The sequence below is a fragment of the Anabrus simplex genome, chromosome 10 (genome assembly GCF_040414725.1).
Source record: "Anabrus simplex isolate iqAnaSimp1 chromosome 10, ASM4041472v1, whole genome shotgun sequence".
Lineage (NCBI taxonomy): Eukaryota > Metazoa > Arthropoda > Insecta > Orthoptera > Tettigoniidae > Anabrus > Anabrus simplex.
The window spans coordinates 60,757,018-60,774,337 of NC_090274.1; the positions used below are offsets into that span (position 1 = coordinate 60,757,018).

Below are 17,320 nucleotides of genomic sequence, written 5' to 3' on the forward strand. Positions count from 1 at the left end.
GTCCTGCATGTTCAATTGCAGCAATGTAGCACCACTCCTTGTGGGTGTTGCAATTTCCATTTTCTTCAGTGTATTTTTCTAAAAGCTCTATTCTGTCAACGTCAATTTTTGAGTCAGTTATTTCAATGGATGTATCTGAATCAATTAGTAATTTTATGCATTTCAACAACAATGAGGCACTTGATACAGATCAAAACTTTTCAAAATTTATCCAATTATGTTGTGTACTACAAATAGAAAGTTCGGAGAGAGACAGTGTTTTGGTGTTCAGACTGCGAAGCGGGTCTCTGCATTGAGGGATGCTTCAAGACGTTCCAGACCAAACTCAACTATTAATGTAAGATAGCATAATATTTTCCAAAAGAATGGAGTTTTCTAAACATGCATGTGAAAGTTTTATTGAAATACGTAAAATAGTATCAAAGTTGTGTTGCCTTGAATAAAGCCTTGCACCAATCTGGGAAAGTGTAAACACCACGCTCAAAACTCCTCCCGCAGCACAGAGACGACCAGGCATTTAAATCCACCACACTGAGGGGTTAAACAACAAGCATCATCTAGCCTCTTGACAACCTGTCTCCATGAGTCTCTGTCCTAGGCAGGGATAATTACTTGTTGCAGGTTCTCTCCTTTAGAACTCTTGAACTGATCTACCTGTCTCAATGGAGCACATCCTCTGAGCCTAACGACTTTCCCTTCAGTGATCGTCTTCTCCACTCCGCCGGGTCTCCTAACAAAGTACCCGAAGTACCTGAACTGTTGTTGTTTGATAACTGTCGTTAGTCGCCGAGCTGTTTCAGGATTGACTTGTTCATTCGGTGTGCTGTCCAAGGTATTCACAATATTCTTCTCTAGCATCACATTTCCAAAGAGTTGATCCTGTGGCAATGTACTTGAAACTGCACACCACTTTATAGTTAGCAACCTTTGCAATATCAGTCAGGTTGTTGTTAGTGCAATCTATTATCCTCACTTTGGTCTTCATGGTGTTGACTTAAAGTCCATACACTTTACTATGTTATTTTAACCTCCGTATGATAGTCTCCAGTATATGCTGATGCTTTTGCAATTATCAATGAGGCGCCTGAGTATCGAAGATGACTTACTTGTCTGCCTCCAATTACAATGCCATCATTCCAGTCTTCAAACACCTCCCTTATGAAGTACTCACTGTATATGTTGAATTTATTAATTTTTTTTCCTAGTGGCTTTATGTCGCACCGACACAGATAGGTCTTATGGCGATGATGGGATAGGAAAGGGCCAGGAGTTGGAAGGAAGTGGCTGTGACCTTAATTAGGGTACAGCTCCAGCATTTGCCTGGTGTGAAAATGGGAAACCACGGAAAACCATCTTCAGGGATGCCGACTGTGGGATTCGAACCCACTATCTCCCGGATGCAAGCTTGCAACTGCACGCCCCTAACCGCATGGCCAACTCACCTGGTATATGTGTTGAATAGGAGAGGGGAAAGAATGCACTCATCTCACACCAGGAGGGTGTCACTGACTTTTACCATTGTTTTTTCCACAGTTTCAACCATTTCACCTTGTCAAAAGCTTTTTTAGTGCACGAAACACATGTGTATCGTGATTTCAAATTCTCTGGTGCTTTCCATGAGCTGCCGGAGGTCAAGAGTTTGCTCACAAGTTCCTTTGTGAAATGACTGAATGGTGGATTCTTGGAGAAGGAGTACACGATGAAAATAAATAAAACCAAAACAAAGCTAACAGAGTGCAGTTGAATGAAGTCGGGTGATGCAAGAAATATTTGATTAGGAAATGAAGTCTTAAAGGAAGTAGATGAATATTGTTACTTGGGTAGTAAAATAACTAACGATAGCAGAAGTAAGGAGAACATAAAATGCAGACTGGCACAAGCAAGAAAGGCAATTCTTAAGAAAAGAAATTTGCTCACTTCGAACATTGATACAGGAATCAGAAAGGCGTTTAAATATTTTTTTCAAGACATCCCTTCACAAAACATGAATGACCACAAGGATACAGAATTTTCACAATTTAGGCGATGATAACCAAAAATATTAAAATTATTGTACAGAAAGGAAACACTAATTGGTTTATCATTTAGGAGTAGTATATGTGATGATTTAAAATTGTTAACTATTCTTTTAAAATGTCCACTATAATTTTTTCCGAACTCCTGAGCTGGATTCCAAGCTTTTTCAGTATTTCCCACGAATGCTTATGTACACTGCCTCTGCTTCCAAATAGCAGAGCCATCACGGATCAGTTACGTCTCCTACTTATATACTTATATATACTATAGTGGAATGCAAGGTTCATAAACGCTCTTCTCTTCCTCGTCAACTTCCTTGTCCTGGGATAAGTCTCTTTTGAACCAGTTGGTTGGATCAAGGATAACAGCTGTTCAAGTCTGCTGGTGGATAGCATGGCATTTTATGGAAGTGAAAAATGGAAAATAACTAGCTCAGAAAGAAAGAGAATAGAAGCTTTTGAAATATGGTGTTACAGAAGAATGCTGAAGGTGAAAGAGTAGAATAGTTGTACTAGTTATGTAGAAATGAAAAGGTTAGCTCAGGATAAGGTGACATGGAGAGCTGCATAAAACCAGTCTATATACTGAGGATCCAAACAACAACACGTTCCTTTTTATCGAATGAACCCAGTCTGCTCATCTGTTATTTGTGGCAGGAGGATGGTCTTCAGCCTCATGTTTGGTATTGTCTTTTTTTACAAGTTGCTTTACATAGTGCCGACACAGATAGGTCTTATGGCAACGAAGGATAGGAAAGGGCTAGGAGAGGGAAGAAAACGGCCGTGGGCTTCATTAAGGTACAGCCCCAACATTTGCCTGGTGTAAAAAAGGGTAACCACGGAAAACCATCTTCAGGGTTGCCGACAGTGCAGTTTTAACCCATTACCTCCTGAATACTGGATACTGGGCAATTTAAGCGACTCTAGCTATCAAGCTCGGTGTTTGGTATTCTGAGCATTAATTTGCTGGCATGGGAAATAAGAACTATTGTTCTGTAATTTTCGCATTTAAGAGGGGAGCCCTTTTTGAATAGTGGTGTAAAGATGGAGCAGCACCATTGTTCTGGCCAAGTCCCAGATATCCAGATCTTCTGGCACAGCCTGTGAAGAAGATCAATGCCAAATTCACCCTTGTTCTTAAGCACTTTGGTGGCAATTCCATCAGTGCCAGGGACTCTCCTATTGTGTAGCTTTTTCACTCCACGTTCTACCTCTTCTCTAAGAATTAATGGTTCTAGGTCTTAATTTCCTTCTGGTACCATATGTGTTCTGGTCCATCATGAAACAGTTGGATGAAATACTTCTGTCACACTTTGAATGGCTATAGATTTCTATAGTTTTGGAACCATACTTGAGCTGGAGAACATTACAAAAACATGAAAGTGTTTAAATCAAATAATATCTATACAACACGTACCACTAACTACTTTTACGGTTTCTGTAGACGCCGAGGTGCCAGAATTTTGTCCTGCATGAGTTCTTTTATGTGCCCGTAAATCTATCGACACAGCGTATCTATCAGCCTGAGCACTTCCGAATCAAGTGAACAGCGTATTTTAGTGTGCTGTAGATTTTTAAATGTTATTCGCACGAAAGTGTTCAAGATTCATGTGCTTGAATTGCAGAGTAAACCGAAATATCGTCGTCACACGTAACAACGTTTGTCTACAGGCTGAGGACTAGGACGGCAAACACTGTGGCGCTGTTCTGATTGTGGTTTATTTCCGAAAGGAAGTTTTTGACGTGAAAACACGTCTTTCTTTTCGGTCGTCCAGCGCTGAGCGTGTACTACCGCTGACACATTCGTCACAAAACGTGGTATGATTTTGCAAAGCTGAAATCTCCGTATCTATAAATAATATCGCCATTGTAAATATATCGTTCGAAAGAAGAACTCAAGACAAAATTTGACGCCAAAACAATTACTGTGAAGCACCCGACACACAAGATGGCCACCAAATAATAATATTTTATTGCAGCCAATGGCCAAAAGATATTTACATTAATACACAACATTAGTCATCTCTGCAGAAGGCTATCATCGATTCGCGCCGACAAGTACAAGTCATGGCATGATATCGTTCACATCGTTGCCTACGTTATAATATTATAGCGTAGGCAACGGTTCACATACACAGTCCGTGTCTGGTTGATGGAATTTCTTTGTTTTACACAGCTTATAATGAAATCCGTGTATTGCAAAGCGTGTAATCAAGTGTCTGAGCTCATATCCTCTTGCTTGCCAGTCTTTGTAAACCATTGCGTCCGTCGAGTAAAATTCGCTCCATATGTCTCTCTGTGGTCGTTTAATGGTGTTTTAGGACCACATTTATCTTTATTTTTGTGCCCTAAGTGTCATCCATCTTGTCTATTACTACAATCGATACACAGATATTACTATTTAGAGGGTAACTCGCTTATAACTGATAGCCACCAACAACCACATTAAGGATATATAATTTTTGCTGATGAGACAAAGTCTCTTAGTGCATTGGCACTGCCGGTGGCTCCAGTTAGCCTACGCAGTGGCCTCCACGGTATGCACTAGCCAGCGTATTGGTAGGTGTGCTAGGTACCAACTGATGAGCCCACCCTAGCACACGAGGGCGAAACGCTGGCAACCAAGAATGAGTTAGCAGGAAAATTTATAATGTCCAATAACGGAGCATTTATATTGGTATTATAAATTTACTCATTCAGGACAAATATTTCAGATTCCCTATGGGAATCAACATCTATATCATCTGATGGCCAAGCAGGCATCAATTTTTGCTGATGAGACAAAGTCTCTTAGTGCATTGGCACTGCCGGTGGCTCCAGTTAGCCTACGCAGTGGCCTCCACTAGCCAGCGTATTGGTAGGTGTGCTAGGTACCAACTGATGAGCCCACCCTAGCACACGAGGGCGAAACGCTGGCAACCAAGAATGTGTTAGCAGGAAAATTTATAATGTCCAATAACGGACCATTTATATTGGTATTACATACCACTTAGTCGAGTAGCTCTTCTTCTTTCTCTCAATTCTTCCCAACCCAAACATTGCAACATTTTTGTAACGCTACTCTTTTGTCGGAAATCACCCAGAACAAATCGAACTGCTTTTCTTTGGATTTTTTCCAGTTCTTGAATCAGGTAATCCTGGTGAGGGTCCCATACACTGGAACCATACTCTAGTTGGGGTCTTACCAGAGACTTATATGCCCTCTCCTTTACATCCTTACTACAACCCCTAAACACCCTCATAACCATATGCAGAGATCTGTACCCTTTATTTACAATCCCATTTATGTGATTACCCCAATGAAGATCTTTCCTTATATTAACACCTAGATACTTACAATGATCCCCAAAAGGAACTTTCACCCCATCAACGCAGTAATTAAAACTGAGAGGACTTTTCCTATTTGTGAAACTCACAACCTGACTTTTAACCCCGTTTATCATCATACCTTTGCCTGCTGTCCATCTCACAACATTTTCGAGGTCACGCTGCAGTTGCTCACAATCTTGTAACTTATTTATCACTCTATAGAGAATAACATCATCCGCAAAAAGCCTTACCTCCGATTCCACTCCTTTACTCATACCATTTATATATATATAAGAAAACATAAAGGTCTGATAATACTGCCTTGAGGAATTCCCTTCTTAATTATTACAGGGTCAGATAAAGCTTCACCTACCCTAATTCTCTGAGATCTATTTTCTAGAAATATAGCAACCCATTCAGTCACTCTTGTGTCTAGTCCAATTGCACTCATTTTTGCCAGTAGTCTCCCATGATCCACCCTATCAAATGCTTTAGACAGGTCAATCGCGATACAGGTCATTTGACCTCCAGAATCCAAGATATCTGCTATATCTTGCTGGAATCCTACAAGTTGAGCTTCAGTGGAATAACCTTTCCTAAAACCGAATTGCCTTCTATCGAACCAGTTATTAATTTCGCAAACATGTCTAATATAATCAGAAAGAATGTCTTCCCAAAGCTTACATACAATGCATGTCAAACTTACTGGCCTGTAATTTTCAGCTTTATGTCTATCACCCTTTCCTTTATACACAGGGGCTACTATAGCAACTCTCCATTCATCTGGTATAGCTCCTCCGACCAAACAATAATCAAATAAGTACTTCAGATATGGTACTATATCCCAACCCATTGTCTTTAGTATATCCCCAGAAATCTGATCAATTCCAGCCGCTTTTCTAGTTTTCAACTTTTGTATCTTATTGTAAATGTCATTGTTATCATATGTAAATTTTATTACTTCTTTGGCTTTAGTCTCCTCCTCTATCTCGGCATTTTCCTTGTAACCAACAATCTTTACATACTGCTGACTGAATACTTCTGCCTTTTGAAGATCCTCACATACACACTCCCCTTGTTCATTAATTATTCCTGGAATGTCCTTCTTGGAACCTGTTTCTGCCTTAAAATACCTATACATACCCTTCCATTTTTCACTAAAATTCGTATGAATGCCAATTATGCTTGTCATCATGTTATCCTTAGCTGCCTTCTTTGCTAGATTCAATTTTCTAGTAAGTTCCTTCAATTTCTCCTTACTTCCACAGCCATTTCTAACTCTATTTCTTTCCAGTCTGCACCTCCTTCTTAGTCTCTTTATTTCTCTATTATAATAAGGTGGGTCTTTACCATTCCTTACCACCCTTAATGGTACAAACCTGTTTTCGCATTCCTCAACAATTTCTTTAAACCCATCCCAGAGTCTGTTTACATTTTTATTTACCGTTTTCCACCGATCATAATTACTTTTTAGAAACTGCCTCATGCCTGCTTTATCAGCCATATGGTACTGCCTAACAGTTCTACTTTTAAGACCTTCCTTTCTATCACATTTATTTTTAACTACCACAAAAACAGCTTCATGATCACTAATACCATCTATTACTTCAGTTTCCCTATAGAGCTCATCTGGTTTTATCAGCATGACATCCAGGATATTTTTCCCTCTGGTTGGTTCCATCACTTTCTGAATCAGCTGTCCTTCCCATATTAACTTATTTGCCATTTGTTGGTCATGCTTCCTGTCATTCGCATTTCCTTCCCAATTGACATCTGGCAAATTCAGATCTCCCGCTACAATCACATTTCTTTCCATGTCGTTTCCCACATAGCTGATTATCCTATCAAATAATTCTGAATCCGCGTCAGTGCTACCCTTTCCCGATCTGTACACTCCAAATATATCAAGTTGCCTATTATCTTTAGAAATGAGCCTTACACCTAGAATTTCATGTGTCTCATCTTTAACTTTTTCGTAGCTTACAAATTCTTCTTTCACCAGAATGAACACTCCCCCTCCCACCCTTCCTATCCTATCTCTACGATACACACTCCAGTGCCGTGAGAAAATTTCTGCATCCATTATATCATTTCTCAGCCATGATTCAACTCCTATTACAATATCTGGTAAATATATATCTATTAAATTACTTAATTCTATTCCTTTCCTTACAATACTTCTACAGTTCAACACTAACAATTTTATGTCATCCCTACTTGATTTCCAGTTCCCTGTTCCCTTATCACCGCTCCCTAGGCCATCCCGTTTCTCTGAATGTACCTCCCTATTACCCTTCCAAACAAATTTCCTAACTTATACGTACCACTGCGGTTTAAATGAAGGCCATCTGAGCGCAGATCCCTATCTCCTACCCACCCATTAGGATATAGAAATTTCACTCCCAGTTTCCCACATACCCACTCCATAGTCTCATTTAAATCCCCAATCACCCTCCAGTCAGTATCCCTTCTACACAGTATTCCACTAATAACAATCTCCGCTTTCTTAAACTTCACCTGTGCTGCATTTACCAGATCCCACACATCTCCAACTATGTTGGTACTTATATCAGCTTGCCTTACGTTGTTGGTACCAACATGAAACACTACCACCTTCTCCTTCCCCTCCTCCCTCTCTTCTACTTTCCTCAACATCTGCCTCAACCTAATTCCTGGATAACACTCTACCCTGGTACCCTTTCCTCCACACACTTTCCCCACGTGTCTAACGATGGAATCCCCCATGACCAGAGCCTCAACCCTACCCACCTCATTTGATCCCCTCCCCTCCTGGTCAGCCCTATATTTCCTGATAGCTGCAGAAGCTACTTCCTCCTCCCTTTTCTCCTTCCCGTGACCCTGTTCCACCTGTCTTTTCCTATCCTCTACTCTACGTTTTCCTTTCCTACCTTTTCCCTTCCTCCTACTTCCACACATCTCACCAACAGTTCCCTGTCCCTCATCTTCCCTCTGTTGTTCTACCTGGAGTGGCTCGTACCGATTTCGCACAGACACCTGTCCTGAATTCTGATCCTGAATAGAGCCCTTAGCCTGCAATCTCCTTCCCCTTAGAACATTAGACCACCTGTCTTCTACAACTCCTCCCTTTCCTTCCCCTCCCTCTTGTACACCTACTGTAACCTGTACATTGTTTGAGGGAGTCCTATCTTCCTTCCTGTCTTCTGTGAGAATCCTAATTATCTCCCTCAAACTTTCCAACTCCTCCCTCATACCCCTCAATGCCTCGCTACACCCACAGTAAGTACACTCGCGCTCCTTAGCCATTCTTTACAGGGAAAAATGAAATTAGAAATAAAATAACTTATTTGCAAAAAATAAATGAACGGAGGGATATATTGTCTGGGATAGTACACAACAATAAGGTAATTAATATACGACTACACTACAATATTACTTAGTCGTGCTCTATTTTTTTTTTTTATCCTACAACCCCTGACAGGATAAAAACTGCTGTTAATTACTGAATATCGAAAGTAATAGCCTACACAAGAACTACACAATTCCAAACTGCAATTAAGCCTATTCTAATTACAACAACAGTATTTTAGTAAGAGTTTCTACGGATACCTCTACTACACCAGTACTACACAAATATTTTACAATAATAAAATAATCACACTAAATTCTAATAGGATATTATTCGTATACTACTGTACAGTACACTACAGTAATTTTAAACTACAGACGTATCCTAATTACGATACCGGTACCGAACCGTATGTCATTAAACTAAGCACAACAGAAATGAAATTTGCAAGAACTACTGTACTCAAAGATTACCAACGAAGCTAAATGCTTAGACAAATTATTATTAGTATTACGGTCTAATAGATACATACGAAAAATAACACACGAATATAGCAGGCAGGATACGGCACTATCTAAATGTACTGTATCTATACTACAATGTATCTACACTACACTACACTGCGTTTGGTTAAATGCTTAAGTATCGAAAGGATTGCCGTACAACAAGAAAAACACGAACATAACTGGCAAGATACTATCTAATATATTATACCTTATCTTCACTACAATTCTACTGAAATGTGGTTATGTGATTATTACAGCTGGTGGATTACTATTATTTTCCCTACTCCACGGGACGGAGAATAAAAGTGTCCTTAATTAGGCCTACTGAAAAATACGAGGTTGTCTACAGTTTCTCAAATATTTTTATCAAAACTACTACCGGTACTACTCCAGGGACTTGAACTGCAATTACTGGGATATATGAACTTTATTATTATTAGCTAACCGCTCATAAATACTGAAAGATCGAGGGAGCGAAATATAAATTACGGATACTTTAACTACCTACTCCGAAGTACAAATGAATGGAATACAAGGTCAGCTGATTTTTATTTATATTTACTTGACTACACTACACCCTTTGTTCACGACTGTAGCCAACAATGCAATATTTCAATATGATTAGCGACAATAATCAATAACAATACGACTGTTAACTATACCGTGTAATCTCTTTAACTTCTTTTTAAATGGAAGTTTACAGGCGTATCGTGTTTTTAATGTAGTAAATTATTACCTTCGCGATAGTCTGAACGGATATCTATACGAAATACCGGAGAAGTTGCTGCAGAAGTTACGGTACTATTCCTTATGATAATCTGCCTTTGTAAGTATAACCACTGCCTTCGTAATCACGAAGGAAGTGGTATAACCAACGAACCTACAGATATTTACAAATATTTTTAAAGTTAATATTATTACGTAAAGTATTTCCTAAACCTAAATTCGAAACAAGGTACACCTAGCTAGCCTACTTAACCTAGAAAACGTAATTTACTGAAGACCAACTGAATTACTTGTTACAAAATTTAAATAAATATCACTACTCCCAATTTCTACCAACAAGCACTAAACACCACTATATAAACAGCACTAAATGAATCAGATATACACAAAATTTAGCTATTTCAATAGGTTTTCACTACTTCATCACTACAATAATGCAAGAGCTCTCTCAACAGCCAACCGTTCTCAAGCGCATCCAACAATGTCTACTAAATGGGGTAACCCCAGATTCCAAAGTTGAGAACACCTGACCCCTGGTTGAGTGTAGCATTCCTTCCACATACGGTATCCTACCAGACCTCTCTTGGTCAAACCTCGCCTGACTTCATTCGACTGAATTCATAGCCTACATTTATTTATGTATTTATTTATTTATTTATTTTAACCGTGCACACCTCAAAGACCGTACTCCATCACACAACAACTTCTGCAGAGCCTTTCTACGGCAGATTCAGAAGAAATAAGCATATGTTTTGCCTACAAGTGTCATGGCTGCCAGTGGTTCAAGTAGATTCAACGATGGCCATCAGATTAGCAGTCTATATTTTTAATGTCGTTGGCCACCAAATAACAGAGCGGAAATAACCAATGCGATTTTCTTAAATTCCCCGCTCTCTTCAGGCTTTGTCTGCTTTCAATCAATCAATCATCTGCATTTAGGGCTGTCACCCAGGTGGCAGATTCCCGATTACTTGTTTACCTAGGTCTTTTTTTTTCTTAAATATTTTCAAAGAACTTGGAAATTTATCGAACATATCCCTTGATACTTTATTCCATCGGGAGATAGTGGGTTCGAACCCCACTGTCAGCAGCCCTGAAGATGGTTTTCCGAGGTTTCCCATTTTCACACCAGGCAAATGCTGGGGCTGTACCTTAATTAAGGCCACGGCCACTTCCTTCCCTCTCCTAGCCATTTCCTGTCCCATCGTCGCCATATGACCTACTGTGTCGGTGCGACGTTAAGCCAATAGCAAATCCAATCCCTTACTTCTCGTCCTATAAATTGATATTTGCCCTAATCTGTCCTCTTCAGTTCCAACTTTATCTTCACATTATGATCTTTCCTACTTTTAAAAGCTCCACGCAAGCTTATTTCGGGCCGATGACCTTAGATGTTAGGCCCCTTTAAACAACAAGCATCATCATTATCATCAAGCTTATTTTTCTACTTACGTCATTCCACGCCATCTCTCCTCTGACAGCTCGAAACATACCACACTTTTGCACACTTGAATACAGTACGGACGCTTTGGACAGTTATAAGAAGGGCCCAGATTCGTATGTAATTAAATATATTCCATTCCTTTACTTGCAGACAACTGGAAATATCGGCGAACTGTGGTTCTGATATGTTTCATTTTACATATTCTTAGGAATATTACATATTTTACATATTATGTAAATAATGCAATTTTTTATATATTTAGGCAATTATTTAAAAAAATTAAACATTTAGTCAGCTCAAATTAAAATTCAGGAAACTCAATCGTCAAAAATTACCAGTGTTTCGCCCAGAGTGCGGCATGGGCTCATCAGTTGGATACCGCACCTTTTCCAAGACACCGGCCGGCTAGCACGCCGGTAGCGACGATTGAGTTTCCTGAATTTTAATTTTAGCTATCTCAATCGGAAGCCATATTTTGGTCATACTAGCCCGGGAGGGCAATATAGCAAGTGGAGATGCAATTCTCCCCTAGCACGTCGGCACTGTATTGTGCTTATCACATGTATGGCTTGCAGTGGTGTCGCTACCGGCGTGCTAGCCGGCCAGTGTCTTGGAAAAGGTGCGGTATCCAACTGATGAGCCCATGCCGCACTCTGGGCGAAGCACTGGTAATTTTTGACGATTGAGTTTCCTGAATTTTAATTTTAGCTATCTCAATCGGAAGCCATATTTTGGTCATTTAGTCAGCTCATTTAATTTACAGACTATAGTAGAATAACTGGCGAATTTCTCTTTGCTTTACGTCGCTCGACACAGATAGATAGGTCTTATGGCGACGATGGGATAGAGAAAGGCTAGGAGTGGGAAGGAAGCGGCCGTGGCCTTAATTAAGGTACAGCCCCAGCTTTTGCCTGGTGTGAAAACCACGGAAAACCATCTTCAGGGCTGCCGACAGTGGGGTTCGAACCCACTCTCTCCCGGATGCAAGCTCACAGCTGCGCGCCCCTAATCGCAGGACCAACTCACCCGGTTGGCGAATTTCATCTCGTAAAGAATACATTTCAATTACTGAAGTTGGCTTCAAAATTCCTTTAAAATTGAGATTTCTAACCCTTTGTCTGTAGGTCTGAGTGCCTCAACTGCATACAACAGCACTAATCCTTTCTCAGAATCTGGGATGGCTAGGTGCCTTTCATTGGTCAGAAAATAAAAACCTACAACCTGTTTTCCAGTCATTGACCGGGTCAGGGATGGAATGAATGAAACATATATAGGCTGTTATTACAATGGGGTCGCCACTCACAAGGTGATTTATTAATGAGTGATAAATGCTATGAAATGATAATGGAGAGTGTTGCTGGAATGAAAGATGACAGGGAAAACCGGAGTACCCGGAGAAAAACCTGTCCCGCCTCCGCTTTGTCCAGCACAAATCTCACATGGAGTCACCGGGATTTGAACCACGGTATCCAGCGGTGAGAGGCCGACGCGCTGCCGTCTGAGCCACGGGGGCTCTCATTGGTCAGAGTTTCTGATAAATTCTATGCAGCCTTGAAACGAAATCTAGGTTGCTAAGCCTACATACAAGATTTTTTTTTTTTTCGGGTCAGGGCCAAAACATCACAATATAAACCAGAGAAGTAAAGTAGGTAGACAGGATATTTAAAAAAAAAAAATTACCCTTTTATTTGTGTTACTGAATAGGGGTGTAAAGTCAGATTCTACAGGGTGTATTCGTGATGATGTTATATACAAGCTTTCGGGGATGATGGAGGACGGCAAATGGATCAATTTGAGATAAAGAACCATAAGATATGGAAGGAGATAAGGAACGATCGAGTCAAAAGTTAAGCAAAAGTCCGTTTACCTGCACGAGTTCCACAAGCTGCTCCATTTACAACGTGTACTGTACAGACCGATTTTTGCTTTAAATTTTGACTGCTGGCCGCAGTGGTGTAGAGCATACGGCGTTGGTCTAATAATCCCAAGTTAACGGCTTTAAACCCAACTGAGGTCGGCGGCTGTTAAAGCTGACAACCTCACGTCGTTGGCTTCCGGCACGTTAAAAGAACTAGGCTACTGCGGTACAACATTCTGTCAACATCCCGGCGCCTGTTAAGAACCGACGAATTATTAATAACTAGAGCCCGGATTTCCATGCAAATGCGTGTTTCTAAATAAGCTAGTCACACTCTTCAAACTTTGCAAATATTCGTTTTATAAATTAATGATTCTAAATGGTCCGATTCGTTGGCTGAATGGTCAGCATACTGACCTTCGGTTCAGAGGGTCTCGGGTTCGATTCCCTGCCGAGTCGGGGATTTTAATCGCTTCTGATTAATTCTTCTGGCTCGGGGACTGGGTGTATGTGTCCGTCCCAACACTCCAATTATATTCAGACAACATACCACACTACCAACCACCACAGAAACACGCAATAGTGCTTACATCCCTCCATATAATGTTGGCGTGAGGAAGGGCATACACAATGCACATTTTGAAGATTTTGGATTTAAAAGCTAATATGTGATCGTTTATATTGCATAACATGGCTTTTCTTCTGACTTGGGCGCATGGGGAGGGTGGTCCACAATGAGACACTTTTTTTGATAATTTTTAGAATATTTATTTTTCACAAAACCCTTTGAAAATTTACATGAGATGATGTAATTAACTCTTATTCACATACTAAAAACATAATTTCTGATTTGCTAACAGAAAATTAATAAAAAATGAAAATCTTCAATCTTCGGCAATCATCGCACGAAGTAGCTGCGGCAGCTCGAGATAAGCCGAACATAATGATACGTTCAGATCCTCATTTTGAATTCAAGCTTATAAAAGACATATTGTGGTGAAAATACGAAGATGTACAATTTTACTTCACTTTGTCCAAAATGTCCTCATTTAAAGTAGACCTATGCACCTGTCACTTCTTGTGACGTAGAAAGGTCATTTTCTGTGCTTAAGTATGTGATGACGTGATGACAGATAAACGGATGACGTTAAATCGAGACAATTTGGAGAAATTAGTTTTTGCACAGTGTTTCAACGAACTGAATTTTGATAATGCATATTTTCCAGTTTATTGTGTGTGTTTTGCCATAATTATGATAGTGCATGAATGCATGCATATTTTGAGATTCGATAGTGCATGGAAATCCGGGCACTATTAATAACTTCTGACTCCCACGTTTCTGGACTACGTACGGTTCCTTGATCCATTTGCTGTCCTCCGTCGTCCCTGAAAGTTTGCAACCTCATCAGGGATACATCCTGTATATTACCTTTATTTGTTTCATTTTCAGAGTATGAGGGCAACAGGATATTATTAGCTACAAGAATACATCGTGTAATATACTCCGCGATTTACAGAGCATATTATTATTTTAAAATTTATGAAGTATTTTAATTATGTCTTTAATATGATTATTTAATACCGTACTGTCAAAATTAGAAAGCAGTACCGTAGGGTGCATAAACTACGTAAAGCAACAGCGATTACTTTGTCATAAAATAGAGGCATAACAACTTCACTGTCTCATATTTCCTGGTTGTTACCAAATTCATAATAAAACATAGGAATAATCCCTTCTACCTCCTGGCTCTGTCATGGTTGCACCTATGCTTTACTTTACACGCCGAACTGCCTTAACTTAAGCGGCTGCAGCTGTGTCTATTGGCCCCTGTATACATAATTGGTACATATTATAACGCAAATACATGCATACATACATAGAATCACGTAAGTTCTGGTAGAGAAGGGTCTTTGGACTCACGGATCCGGTTCAGTTGGCTGTTGTTGCTAGTGCCTTGCTGATTCCTCGTGTGCAACAAATGAACAAAGATCACTAATCTAAGAAAATACTAGATTGGCGATACGATAGAAAGACAGAAGAGGAAGACCGTGAACTTGAGAACATGATGTTAGAGAAGATATGGATGGAAGGAATGGTCAGGAAAGGACTGTCTCGCCGGGCTGAGAGCTTCGGATTGTTGAGCCGCTGGCCTTCTGACCCCAACTTGGCTGGTGGTATGTGAAGGGGCTGAAATACGTCAGCTTTGTACGGGTAGATTTACTGGCACATAAAAGAACTCCTATTGGACTAAATTCCGGCACCTAGGAGTTTCCAAAAATCGTAAAAGTAGTTAATGGGACGTAAAGAAAATATTATTATTATTATTATTATTATTATTATTATTATTATTATTATTATTATTATTATTATTATTATTAAAATTTCCGGGCCCTAGTAATAAGGATATTAAAATTTTGTTAACCGTCTGCTTGGCTCAAATGCTCTCAACAGAGAGGATTTTCTCTTACATGAAGTCTCTTGAAATCGATTTACTATTACGAGAAATATACACGTTCCTCAACCTCCCAACCAAATTAAATTGTCTGAAGATGAGGATTGTGACCGCCTCACAGATAGCTAATGTTCAGGACAATGATAACACCGGGTTTCACAATCATACTTTTTGCCGTTTCTTTCAATTCTGAGCTTAAGTTGAAAATGAAAACTTATTTGGCTAATAAATACATTAATTTTCAATTAGAAAATATGTCCTACACCATTCCAAAGACTGTATTTTATTACAATAATAAACACAGCCAAAACAATAAGGGCCTACCTTTAAAACAGAAACATTTAAATAATAGTTTGTGTTTATGAAACAAAGTGTCAGAGTATTGGGCAACACTGTAAACTAACTTGAGATGTCACTGACAGGCAAAGCATGGAAGACATAGAAAAAGCTAAATTCAAATCATCCTCTAGATAAAATAACAGTTTTTCCAGTGGTCAGCCAACATCCATGCCAAAACCAAGCAACATGTTATACCGTAACCTCAAAATCAAAAGGTAACCGAGATAGCATACTTCAGAATAAAAAATACCCTAATAACTTCTTTGGAACGAGTAACATACACCAATACCGAAAGAACATTATTAGTGATAACAAAATCACAGTCAATCACGTTGTAAATACCTGAAATATAGTGAGTTACTGCAACAGTCCCTGATCTACGACTCTCACTTGGCTGAGACCAATGAGAGACTCAGACTTGAAATCAGCTGTGATCTGATTACGTCTGTTCTGTCTGTTACTCACCCAAGGTCTGCGCCAAAGAGGTGCGCGCTATCATCATACCACTCGAAGTGGCAGATACAGTACCACCAGCTGGGTGTGCATAAAGACTTTAATAATACACAGCTGAGTGAATTCAAACGAGTAAACGAACCCAGGTATCCTATCTCAGCTTACTAAAGTCGAATACAATAGTTTAGAAAAACAATAACTCATAGAAATCGTATCTCAAAGGCATGTGCTTATCAGGACTAACGTACAGTTTATAAAGATAACTAGCAATTGCCCACGGTTTCTCTCACGTATTTGTATGTACACGCACCTCCGTGTTGGTCTGTTCATATTATGGTCATAGCAAGTTGCCATACCGCATTTAAATTAAAGATCTCTTTTTTAAGGGTCGTTACGTACTGTTGCGGGCAACCAGAAAGTGACAGACTAAACACAAGCGTCCAGTACGGTGACCAGAAAGAAGGAAACTGTCTATAATAATCCGTGCTTCAAAAAGGACGTAGGAAGTATTGTCCCTGTAGCTTTCTGGATCTATAAGAAAAATGAACTAAAGAAGAAAAAAAAATATATTGGGTACATCCCTATTATTTGCCTATTATGGAGGAGCGTCGCAGCAAGGGAATGTTTGTTTTCTTTAGTGATCTGGGACAATATGAGCATAAATTCTTAAAATATGTCAGAATGTCCGTGAGATCGTTGTCGCAGCAAGGGAATGTTTGTTTTCTTTAGTGATCTGAGACAGTATGAGCATAAATTCTTCAAATATGTCAGAATGTCCGTGAGATCGTTCGATAATATGGCGTGTGGCTCTGAAAAGGCCTGACGCAGGTCTTTCGAGTTGAGTTGACGCCTGATAGGCGACCTGCACGTCTATAAGAATAGAGCCCTA

The 17,320-nt window shown here is 39.7% G+C and overlaps 1 protein-coding gene across 1 annotated transcript in view; it reads right to left on the reverse strand.

Moving 5' to 3' along the window:
- LOC136881806 (mannosyl-oligosaccharide alpha-1,2-mannosidase IA) overlaps positions 1 to 16,378 on the reverse strand; it is a 90,238-nt gene extending 73,860 nt beyond the window's left edge. The window contains exon 1 of the mRNA XM_068229396.1: positions 16,321 to 16,378. The gene's annotated coding sequence lies outside the window, so the exon portion shown is untranslated. The remainder of the gene's footprint in view (positions 1 to 16,320) is intronic.
- Positions 16,379 to 17,320: the final 942 nt, after the last annotated feature.